At 33.1% G+C, this 12,956-nt stretch overlaps 1 long non-coding RNA gene across 3 annotated transcripts; it reads left to right on the forward strand.

Moving 5' to 3' along the window:
- Window positions 1-551: 551 nt before the first annotated feature.
- Window positions 552-5,763, forward strand: LOC131057522 (uncharacterized). 3 transcript variants are annotated; one of them, XR_009358558.1, is made up of 4 exons: window positions 552-709; window positions 793-4,489; window positions 4,600-4,753; window positions 4,880-5,763. It is a non-coding gene; the product is annotated as an uncharacterized LOC131057522 (long non-coding RNA). The 3 variants fall into 3 exon arrangements; XR_009358559.1 differs by having other exon boundaries at window positions 793-4,443; window positions 4,551-4,753; XR_009358557.1 differs by having other exon boundaries at window positions 793-4,753.
- The last annotated feature ends 7,193 nt before the right edge of the window (window positions 5,764-12,956 follow it).

A 12,956-nucleotide genomic window follows, 5' to 3' on the forward strand; every position in this document is an offset into this window, starting at 1 on the left:
TTAAAATTTTTATTTTTTAAAATAATATTTTTCATAATATTAACTATTAACAATATTATTTATAATTATTAAAATTTTAAAAATAATTTTTTCAATTTTATTTTTTAAAATTTAAATTGTTAATAATATTAAAAATAAAACTCTTTAATGTAAAAAAATAAATAAAAATTAAAAATTAAAAACAAATATATCCCACCTCATTTTAAGTATCGTGTTGATTGGAGAAAGAAACTCATTACACCATACCCTTTACAACACTACAATCCCTCTTTATAGGATAATAACTCGGCACTTGTATTAAAAACATGAGCGCAAATATTATCGTTTAAAATGGTCGAGTCAACGGAAATTGGAAGGCAACGATAAATTCGAAAACGAAAACGGAAACGGAAGCTATTTAAAGTTGGCTAACAAATCACAATTTATTTAGAGGGCTTTGCAGATGTATTATTAAATTATAATATATATATTTCGTTGACACGTTACCATTAAATTGGTGCTATGCTGGAAGGCAATCTGGGCTACACGTATCACAATGATTTGCGAACAGAATTTTAACAATATTTGACAGCCTAAAAGATGGAAGGGTAAAACATAAGCACAGGAAAGGAAATACTTCTGTGGGAAGTAAATTGAAGAAGGGCATGTAAGATGCAACCACCACATCAGTGAAACCTTACAATACATTAAATCTTTCTTCCTTGTACAGGTTTGGATCACCAATTTTTTTTCTTTCAAATTATGTCTCATTTACAGTTTGTTTTCTTTGGTAATGTTGATGGTGGGTTGCAGGTGAAGAAATTAGTAGCTAAAAATGAGCAGGAATTGGCTGAAGCAGATCTTTAAGCACAGAGAATTTAGGTTGATGCAACTGATGTGCTGAGACAAAGAGGAAACTCCATGACCTGCAAACCTATTCATTTTTAAGTGTAGTTATGAGAAATGCAAGAGTTTTCTGTTTTCTGATGGCACTGCAATATAATTTTCTGTTTATGATCTGTTACACGTGAAGTTTTGTTGAAAGATATATGAAGGGCTAATGGTTAAAGCTGAAAAAGGGTTTTCAAGTAAAATTTGGAGTACATTAATTTTTTTGTTAGTGAAATTTATTACACTGATTTGTTTCCTGTAATTTTGATGAGGTGATGTGGTAAGTGATTTGTATCACAGTCTAAGCCCTCTAAATTTAAACATAAACAAAGTGGCTCTTGTTGAGGACTGTTTTAGGATTTACCCTAAAGGACGGAAAACCGGAAGGTCAGACTGGCTCCTTTTTGGAAAAAGTCATGCGGCTCAAGTTGAGAGTTACATTTCAGCAATCATCACAATAGGTCTAATCTAAAGCAGAGTTGGGAGTAAACACCATGAAATGAAGACAAATGCTACTTGAACTTCAACCCAAACCAGATTACCTATAAATATAGAAAATTCCAAACAATTTGTACAATGACGGGATGAAAAATTTGAGCCGTTGTAGTGAACGCCGTTTTCAACAAATAGCTAATATTCACCAAAAAAATTCAAAAATATGTCTGTGAAATCGCTATTTCTATCTCTGTAGACGAATAAACTATAATTTTCATGTCCCGTTCATCACAAATCTCTCTCTTTTGGCAACAGAGAAAATCTCCAGAGAGGGAATATATTCTGATAGTTTTAGATCCACCTATCCAAAACAAACATTTTCTGTTAAAAATATGGCAGGGATTAAACAGCGGCCAAATTTTCTCATCTTTTTGAACAAAGCTCAAGCAAACGACGTTTGGGGTAAATTCAGCTCTAACAACGATTTCAATAAACATTGAAGCTAACCTATAGTTGAAGCAGGGCAAGTGTCGAGCACATGTTGGTAGTTGCGAAACACTGCAAAATTAAACATCCTTAACGCCAAGTTTAATTAGGTTGTGGAGGTCGTGGGTTTGCAGGCGGTGACGAGCATTTCTCTTCACATTAAATGGACTGCTAGACGAGCCATGGGGTAGATCAACATGTACGGTTTTCATTATCTCTACATACAGATTTTAAGTCATAGCACATCAAAAATTACGAAATCTACAGAAATCATAGCACATCACCTGACATTTTCAATATACATCTCACAAAAGAGCTGACAAATGCGTCAGACAAGACAGGATATCAATCCTGGAAAAACTTTCCTGAAATCGATCCGAAATAAAAAATCGGCCTCAGGTGGGTGTTTCTTCCATATAATAGCCTATTGGCTAACAAGGCGCTCAAACAGATCTTGCTCAAGATTTGAGAGGTTGTCATCTTAATTGCTCCAACCTGTACATTGTACCATCCGTAGAATTTACTTGGATTCGGTAGGGGTCGTTTGAGATACATTTTTAATGCTTGTTCCTGTTCGCCTCAAAAGTTAGTTTTCTATAATGCATGACTTTGTATTTTGCCAAACACTCTCCCTGAAAGAGTTCAGCTCCTCAGAGCTGTTCGAGAATGTAAGTCTGAATGACATAGTATTTAGCATATGAGCTGCAGCTCAGGAAGTCGTTGTACTGTATATTTTGATTAATGAAAACTTTGACTTTGTCTTATTTTTTATGCTCTCCTTCATTCCTAGATCTGGTATTAGAGCCAAGGTTTGTAGATGTGAGAAAGAACGAGAAATGGTTGTGAGAGGCTGAGAGCCAGTGGAGTCCAGTTGAGTCTATCGTAGTTAAAGTTTGAAAAGATTTGAAGGTCAAGAAATTGACATTGTCTCCTATAACAAAGATTTTATCACCCTTTAGTTTAAAAAGCCGTTGACTTGAGAAGTTAGTAATAGCCCACTTCAGAAGACAAATGAAGTTAGTTTTAAAAGCTTCTGTCAATGCAACCTCGTCTTTAGAGGTCCGAATCAAGCAAGCGCTTTCTAAGAGCTGAAAAGTCTTCCTCCCCACATCTCCATTTTTTTTCGTTTGCACCTCTTCTCTCTCTTCCCCTCCATCCCCTACAACAAGATTATTCTTCTCCATTTTTGCATTACCTTCTTTACCAATTTTCTCACTATCAGCCCCCTCTTCCATATTTCCCCAAATTTCCTTAGACAACATAAACACATTCTTAAAACCAACAAAACAAACTTTATTCTTGATCTTATCGCAGACCCCAAAAAACTTGGTCTTCAACCCTCATTAACTTCTTATACAGTTGCTCATTACTATACGAACCATCCAAATCCTTTCTAACAATCTCATAAAAAACCCCCATATTTTTTAGTAAACTTATCTTTTTTCCACGACGCCACAAGCCTCTTTTGCAATGCGATGTCTTAAGCGCGGCCTAATTTGGACTGCTAAAAAAAATAAGTTGAGGAGTTTACCCAAAAATATGGGGTGTTTTAATGAGATACTTAGGAAGGATTTGGATGGTCCGTATAAGAAGTTAAAGGGGTTGAAGACCAAGTTTTGTGGGGCTTGCAATAAGATAAAAAATAAAGTTTTTTTTTTTTTTTTTTTCAAAGAATGCACATGAAGAGACCGTTTATGTTGTCTAGGGAAATTTGGGGAAATAGGGAAGAGGAGGCTGGTAGTGAGAAAATGGGTAGGGAAGTAATGCAAGAATAATCTTGTTGTGGGGATGGAGGGGAAGAGAGAGAAGAGGAAGCTTCGCATGTGTCTGAAAGTTTGCGCAACAGGGTTGCAGGCATGGAGAGAAAGGTGAGGAGAATGTCGGAGAAGAGAAGGAAGCTTCTGGGGAAAATGTGGGGGAATAAGAGAATTCTTCTGAGGAGAGTGAAAATGACTGAGCAGCGCCGAACTCTCCTTACCACTCAATTCATTTTCACTCCCAATAACAAAATTTTGAGTGCTGGTAGTCGCAAATCTTCTTCTACCATTGGCCTTTCTAGGTTTTCCCTGAATCTTCTTATACGTTACATTGAGAATGGTTTGTCTGCTGTCACTAACCAGGTACATCACATATGCTTTATTCTTCTTTTACTTTCTGCTCTTTAGTTTGTAATGGATTTTAGATTTATACGGCTCCCTATAGGGTTTGGACTGCACAAAAATGGACAATGGCAGATTTTTCTAAATTGTTTTAAGGCATTTCAGAGGGGGCAAAAATGTTTTCGGGACCTTGATGTATTTTGATTTTTGACAATCAAGACTTTAAAAATCGTAATTTTCTTTCGTGTTGTAATGGTGGCCTTTTTTGGGTGATTTGATTTAGAAAATTTTCAAGTCCCGGCTTTCTACCGAAGCACATTCAATGGCGGTTGACGTGTTGAAAGGATTGGGGAATGCAGTGGGGCTTTTAGCGATAGCCAATGTTTTAGAAAGATTAGACAACATTTCTTCAAATGACAGGGAATTCATCGACCTTCTCAAAGATATGCTTAAGCTAGGAATATATATTTGAAGCTAATGAAAGATCTCATTGTTAAATTCTACAAAGAGGTTTTGGACGATATGCATGAACCTGTTCAAATGATACTTTCTGGTGCGATTTTCTGTCGTTCCTTTATCTCATCAAATAAATTATCCAAGTAAGTCATCAACAAGGAATTTGTTTCCATACATTCACTGATAAATTTATCTGCTCAAAAGATACAGAGCATTGTTCTGCTGCGTTGACTTCCTAAAATGCCTCATACAGTAAATGAAAAGAAAGTTCCTTTTGACCAAAAAGATCCGAGATGAACTTGTCTATATTCGCGGAAAAGTAAATTCTTTCAAAGCGGATCTTCAGGGTCACGTGCAGCTTCTGATGATGAAGACACTTACCTCCATCCAAGAGCAATATATTACAGGTTTGGAAATTCTATCTTTCAGGTTTAGATGTTTGTTGGAAATTTATCTTTCGACATTTATAAATTTTTTAAATTGATTGAATCGCAAGTAGCGAAATAATTGATCTGCTGATTTGGCATACCTAGGTCGAAACGAGGAGAACATCTCCCTTGGAACGATGGAAGAATACCAATCCTTTCAACACAGAGCAGAATGTTAAAACAGAGCTCCATGGATCAGACTCAGACACTGCTTCTTCTCAGGGACAAGATAAATGAGTACAAACAACTGGAAATACCAGTAGTTAGCTCTTCCCAGATGAGTAAATTTGTTAGAAAAGTAATTCCAACTATATTCAGACGGCGGCCAAAATTTCTACCCCATCTAGAATTACAAATGTTGGTGAAGGAGATCCAACCATCTCAAATTGAGTATAATTCGACGAATTGTGCAGGGCAACTAGAGGGTTCAGTGAAAGTCTAGGAACAGGGGCTTTCGGGTTTGTTTGCGGTGCAAGTTCCCTTTGAATTTAAACTGTCAATTAAAGCTGATTACGTATAAATATTTGATTAGAAAAATGAATTCTATTTGGTAGAAAGCAAATAGCAGTTAAGGTCTAAGCAATGAAAGTTGAACTTTTAAATAGCGGAAAAGCCAGTTAAGATCTCTGATAATTTATCCTTTTAAAGGGAATTCTGTCTGGTGGAAGACGAGTGGCAGTAAAGATCTTGGGCAAGAAAAGGATTATTGATGACAAAACAGCGTGGATGAATCGTACTGTTATTCTGATATTGTGTTGGTGTTGTTTCGGCTTCAGAAGCAATGCCAGTAAAAATTTCACTTTAACTGTTTAAGTCGGTGATACCAGTATTGTAGAGTAGTGAAATTGGTCTCTTATCTCTGTATAAGGATGTTTTGTCTGCAAAACTTATTTTATTGCTCTGCTAAAAGCTCTTTTTGTTGGCATCAAGCTGGTGACATGTCAAAAGATACAAGCATTTACTAAATTAAATAGAGATTTATAGTTAGTTGGAAGCTTTATATGTGTGCTGGGACTTATTTACTTATTAACTTAAAAACTACATTTATGTTTATAAAGCTTAGTTTAATACCATGTTTAAAGCTGTGTTTGTTTACATCAAATTGAATTTATTAAATTTTTTTAAGGCCATCTTATATTTATGTGTTGTTCTATTAACAAGTTCCACACTGAGCTCCAGTCATTGGAATATTTAGTCTAATCCGGTCATTAGAATATTTAGTGTAATCCAGCAGCAAGAAATGAAATTATAATACAATGCAAAAGAAGTTTGTTTGTCAAGGGGCCAAGAAAGTTTGTTAAGTGCCTCAAAAGTTTACGCAGCCTTATTCTAAAGAAATGAAATTATAATACAATGCAAAAGAAGTTTGTTTGTCAATGGGCCAAGAAAGTTTGTTAAGTGCCTCAAAAGTTTACGCAGCCTTATTCTAAAGGGGTTCAATTAGAATGCAAAAGAAGTTTGTTTGTCGATGGGCCAAGAAAGTGGGTTCAATTAGATTGTGTAAACCAAATTCAGATATTGACTCTATCAAAAGATGATAGTGTATTAAAAGATGGTAAGAAATATATTTAGTCAAATCCAGCAGCAAGAAATGAAATTATAACAAAATGCAAAATTATAACTTTAAATGCCTCAAAAGTTTACCTTCAATTCTACTCTAACTTCAAACTATCATATGGGAGCTATTTGTCCAAGAGTCAATTCTACTCTAACTTCAAACTATCATATGGGAGCTATTTGTCCAAGAGTTCATTCTGAGAGGACTCTATCCTAAAGTGGTTCAATTCTACTAATCTATCCTAAAGTGGTTCAATTCTACTAACTTCAAACTATCATATGGGAGCTATTTGTCCAAGAGTTCATTCTAAGAGGAAGCAGCAAGAAATGAAATAATAACAAATATGGGAGCTATTTGTCCAAGAGTTCATTCTGAGAGGACTCTTTCTTATATTTAGTCTATATTTAGTCTAATCCAGCAGCAAGAAATGAAATTATAACAAAATGCAAAAGAAGTTTACTCGAATGAAAGGACTCTTTCTTATATTTAGTCTATATTTAGTCTAATCCAGCAGCAAGAAATGAAATTATAACAAAACAAAAGAAGTTTACTCTAATTATCATATGGGAGCTATTTGTCCAAGAGTTCATTTTGAGAGGACTCTATTCTAAAGTGGTTCAATTCTAACTCTTCATATTGAGAGGACTCTATTCTAAAGTGGTTCAATTGTACTCTAACTTGCTATTTGTCCAAGAGTTCATTATGAGAGGACTCTATTCTAAAGTGGTTCAATTCTACTCTAACTTCAAACTATCATATGGGAGATATGGGAGCTATTTGTCCAATCTATTTGTCCAAGAGTTCATTCTGAGAGGACTCTAAGAGGACACCTTGATGTTTAATAAAAGACAAATGAATCACAGAAAGAGAGGACACCTTGATGTTTAATAAAAGACAAATGAATCACAGAAATGCTGACAACAAATTTCAACAAATTATAATAGAATGCAAAAGAAGAAGAAGTTTGTGTGTTGATGGGCCAAGAAGTTTATATGGTCTTAAATGTCAATTAATGTGATTCAGAAACACTTAAATGTCAATTAATGTGATTCAGAAACACTGACAACAAAACTTCAATTAATGTGATTCAGAAACACTAACAACAAATTTCAACAAATTATAATAGAATGCAAAAGAAGTTTGTGTGTCGATGGGCCAAGAAGTTTATATGGTCTTAAATGTATCAAAAGTTTATGCAACCTTCTTATTCTGAAGTGGCTTCAAAAGAAGAAATTATAACAAATTATAACAGAATGTCAAAGAAGTTTGTGTGTCGATGGGCCAAGAAGTTTATATGGTCTTAAATGCCTCAAAAGTTTATGCAGCCTTATTCTAAAGTGGTTCAGTTAGATTGTGATAAAATACAAATTCTTTTGCCAAATTCAAATATTGACTGTATCAAAAGATGGTAGTACACTGGTGAGAAGAGGATCGCCAAGCCAATAAGCAAGATAAAAGCAAGAAATGCATGGCACAAAGATGGCCATACTCAGACTTATATTTTAGAATTTTAGTTTATTTCTATTATTCTAACTCTCTAAATAATCAAATATTAACAACAACAACACAAAAATCTCTTAGAAAACATAATTTATCATAAGTTGTTTAGAGCTCATAGAAAATACAAAATTCCAATCCCTTCGTTTACAAAATTATCAGCAAATAACATGGAAAGAGCACAACCAAATCAACCAAACCCTACTTTAACTTCAAACTATCATTTGGGAGCTTTGCAATAACCACTAAATACACCTTTTGCTTTGTCCAAGAGTTCATTCTGAGAGGACACCTTGATGTTTTTGGAAGATTACTTTTTGATATATGAAACAATGCCCCTCTGAATAGAGGAGAAAATAAAAGACAAATTAATGTGACTCAGAAACACTGACAACAAATTTCAACAAATTATAACAAAATGCAAAAGAAGTTTGTGTGTCGATGGGCCAAGAAGTTTATATGGTCTTAAATGCCTCAAAAGTTTATGCAACCTTATTCTGAAGTGGCTTCAAAAGAAGAAATTACAACAAATTATAACATAATGCAGAAGAAGTTTATGTGTCGATGGGCCAAGAAGTTTAGATGGTCTTAAATGCCTCAAAATTTTATGTAGCCTTATTCTAAAGTGGTTCAATTGGATTGTGATTAAATAGAAATTCTTTTGCCAAATTCAGATATTGATTGTATCAAAAGATGGTAGTGCACTGGTAGTGTAAATATGGTAGTGTATCAAAAGATGGTAGTGCATTGGTCAGAAGAGGATTGCCAAGCCAATAAGCAAGATAAATGCCCAAATCTTGCTTATGCATGGCACAAAGATGGTCATACTCAGACTTATATTTTAGAATTTTAGTTTATTTCTATTATTATGACTCTCTAAATAATCAAATATTAACAATAACAACACAAACTCTCTTAGAAAACATAATTTATCATAAGTTGTTTAGAGCTCATAGAAAAATACAAAATTCCAATGCCTTCATTTACAAAATTATCAGCAAATAACATGGAAAGAGCACAACCAAATCAACCAAACCCTATTCTAACTTCAAACTATCATCTGGGAGCTTTGCAATAACCACTGAATACACCTTTTGCTTTGTCCAAGAGTTCATTCTGAGAGGACACCTTGATGTTTTTGGAAGATTACTTTTTGATATATGAAACAATGCCCCTCTGAATACATGAGAAAATAAAAGACAAATTAATGTGATTCAGAAACACTGACAACAAATTTCAACAAATTATAACAGGATGCAAAAGAAGTTTGTGTGTCGATGGGCCAAGAAGTTTATATGGTTTTAAATGCCTAAAAAGTTTATGCAACCTTATTTTGAAGTGGCTTCAAAAGAAGAAATTATAACCAATTATAACATAATGCAAAAGAAGTTTGTGTGTCGATGGGCCAAGAAGTTTATATGGTCTTAAATGCCTCAAAAGTTTATGCAGCGTTATTTTGAAGTGGCTTAATTAGATTGTGATAAAATGCAAATTCTTCTGCCAAATTCAGATATTGACTATATCAAAAGATGGTAGTGCACAGGTCAGAAGAGGATTGCCAAGCCAATAAACAAGACAAATGCCCAAATCTTGCTTATGCATGGCACAAAGATGGGTATACTCAGACTTATATTTTAGAATTTTAGTTTATTTCTATTATTCCGACTCTCTAAATAATCAAATATTAACAATAACAACACAAAACTCTCTTAGAAAACATAATTTATCATAAGTTGTTTAGAGCTCATAAAAAATACAAAATTCCAATGCCTTCATTTACAAAATCATCAACAAATAACATGGAAAGGGCACAACCAAATCAACCAAACCCTACTCTAACTTCAATAATGCCTTCATTTACAAAATCATCAGCAAATAACATGGAAAGAGCACAACCAAATCAACCAAACCCTACTCTAAATTCAAACTATCATCTGGGAGCTTTGCAATAACCACTTAATACGCCTTTTGCTTTATCCAAGAGTTCATTAGCCCATTCATAATCTTTTCTGATTCCTCTGAGAGGACACCTTGATGTTTTTAGAAAATTACTTTTTGATATATGAAACAATGCCTCTGTGAATAGAGGAGAAAATAAAAGACAAATTAATGTGACTCAGAAACACTGACAACAAAAGAAGAGTTAAAAAAAAAACTAAATTAGGTATGCAAAATTATTAGTCAAAGTGATAGAATGACTAGAAACAAAAGGGTTTTAAAAATCAAGAGTTAATTTACCTACACCGTGTTTACATTTAAAATGATTGATAAGAGTTTATTGAACAATAACCCTGTACTGCGTTTACATTTAAAATGATTAATAAGATTTTATTGAACAATAAATGTTGCATTATTGTCTTCTAGTCAAAGGGGCTACACTGTGAAATATAAATTTTATTTAATCATGCTTGTTAAGCATTTCTTAACATGAAGACTGCTTAATGTTTATCTTTATGGTTGTTCAAGGGTTTGGACCTAAAAATATTATAGTTTTATTGTTAATCCAAAACATGATTATAAGGCTGTCATGTAATGAAATGCCTTGTTCATATATTTTAACTACCTAAATGATCTTTTGATTCAAAAATTAGACATAGAACAAAACTATTTAAAGTTCTCCAATTTCAACAAATGACATTAGAGCAAGTAGTAGTGTTGATTGCTAGATCATTGGTAAAATTAAAAACCTGCAAATTTTTATTTTTCCTACAACCAATTTTGTGTTAAAGTGAGTAGCACTAATATAAACTTGTAAATGAAGAAAATGAATTAGTTGCAAATCACTCATATCACTTTAAATGCAAAACTAAAATAGCTCATAAGTAAATGAGCTAATATAAAATAGCCCATCTTCTAAATTGAAATAAATTAAATTGTTGAAATCTAATGTTACATTTATTATTTGTTTAAGAAGTACTTTAATAAATATACATTCTTGTGGTGTTATTTTTATTTTTATTTTACATAAATGAAATAGTTTAGTTTTTATAATATGGATTCTATAATTGCTCTCTGATTGATGAATATTAATAATTATGTATTTAGTTAAATAAATGAACCAACATGGAGATGACCCCACAACGCAACAGTTAGTCGTGAGCCTCCTACATGGGAGGTCTTGGGTTTGAGTTTGTCTTTATTGCCAAACAAAACGGCACAAGATTTTCTAAATTTAATTAAATAAGTGTTCAAATTTTAGTTATTAAAATTCAATATGTTTTTACTTAATCCAATTGCATTAAGGGAAATAGTAAATGGTAATTTACATTTGTAAAAAACAAAAAAACAAAAAACACAAATTCAGTAACACTTAAAAGATTTAAGCTAAATTTTTATCTTTATATTTTTCAAACACATAAAAATAACCTTAAATCATGTCAACCTACAAAATGATTTTGTTTTCTTCTAATATTATAAACTATTGATTTTAACCCTATGTAGTTAAAACATTTTTTAAAGTACTATGTAGTAAAAGCATTATCGAAGGTATTGGTACTTAAAATGAAGTATATAATGATCAAATGAAGTGCAAATATAAATAAGAAAAAACTAAGCATTATTGAAGGTACTGGTACTTAAAATGAGGTATATAAATAAGAGCTAGGAACTATTACATTGATCTATAAGAGATAAGAAAAATTAAAACATTTGAAATCTGAAACAAAAGAATTATCCAAGAATTGCCTAAAATCTATTTATCCAAGTGTCCATGTCTAGAAAAGAATTTATGTATTTATGTCAAGTTTTGACGCTTTTTAAATGTCTCTGAATACAATTATATATGAAAGGTTTTGAAATGACTAAGAAAGAAATTTTATCTTTGCTTTTGTTTCAAGTTTTGGAGGCATTTGTGTGTCAATGGAAACAGAAAGTATTTCCACATGAGCAACAATTTTCAGATCAAGATCAATTGTCTCTTCCAACTTTTGCCCTGCCAATGTCTTACCCAAATCATGTATTACTATTGGCTTAACCATTTCACCTCATTAGAATGCAAGTACTAGTTTTATGTGATTGTAGGGTTTATCTCGAATATGTACATAATTTTATCTGTCATATGCAAGAAGAGAGGAGATTATTATTGTCTGACCAACAAGACACAATAATAAATTGGACATCATAAATATCTTCACGATGGGTGTATAGTGCAGAGAGACATTAAACCCTCCAACATTCTTCTGGATCAAAATTTGAATGCCAAGATTTGTGATTTTGGCATTGCTCGAATACTACAACCGGGAAATGCCAACATGGAGATTTCTACAGATGGAGGACTTTCTCTTGAGGATATAGGTAGTTTTTCAAGAAAGATAACCCGTGTTGTTGGAACAATGTAAGGTCGCCTTATCATCTAGACCTTAATAACAATGAAAACCATTATTGTATGCGGTCGAAAATTTTTGGGGGAAAAGCAAACTTTTCATTTTGATTACTGATCAATGCATTTTACTTCTTGTTTTGCCCTACAGAGGTTACATAGATCCCGAGTATGCAAGAACTTCCCAATCCTACCTCACCAGTTGAATCACATGTTGATGATGACCATTTCATAGAAGAAAAAATTCCCATTCCTACCATACCAGTTGAATCTTCCAGTGCCTCCTACCCAGTTAAATCCCTTGTTGCTAATGAATATTTCTTAGTTAAGAAAACTGAAGAATCTGTTATAAAATGGTCGGATGCATCTCTTAAAACACTAAGAATACTGTGTGTTTTATCGCTTGGAAGTTTCATTTTGGCTTTTTAGATTGTTTACAAATGTATCTCCTTATAAAACAATCTTCATTGAAGCCGAAACACTGCTCACAGTTATATTGAGCCTCCCTCGTGCATTTATTTGATGAAGGCCTACTTCTAAGAATTAATTGCTCGTATAATATATATATATAGATCAATCACAATTGAAGCGGTATTCATTTTTGACTGGAGCTATGAACCGGAAGTAGTTCTACTACAAGAACCGGTCACTCTCATGAAAGTGACAATCTGTTATTTGAAGAACAAGACCAAGATGAGATTGAAGCTCTATTGGCAAGAAGATTGACAAGAGGAAAAGGAAAGTATAAAGGTAAATTACCCTTAAAGTGCTTCTCCTGTAATAAGATTGGTCATATTGCTTCCAGATGT

This window comes from Cryptomeria japonica, chromosome 7, assembly GCF_030272615.1.
Source record: "Cryptomeria japonica chromosome 7, Sugi_1.0, whole genome shotgun sequence".
Classification (NCBI taxonomy): domain Eukaryota; kingdom Viridiplantae; phylum Streptophyta; class Pinopsida; order Cupressales; family Cupressaceae; genus Cryptomeria; species Cryptomeria japonica.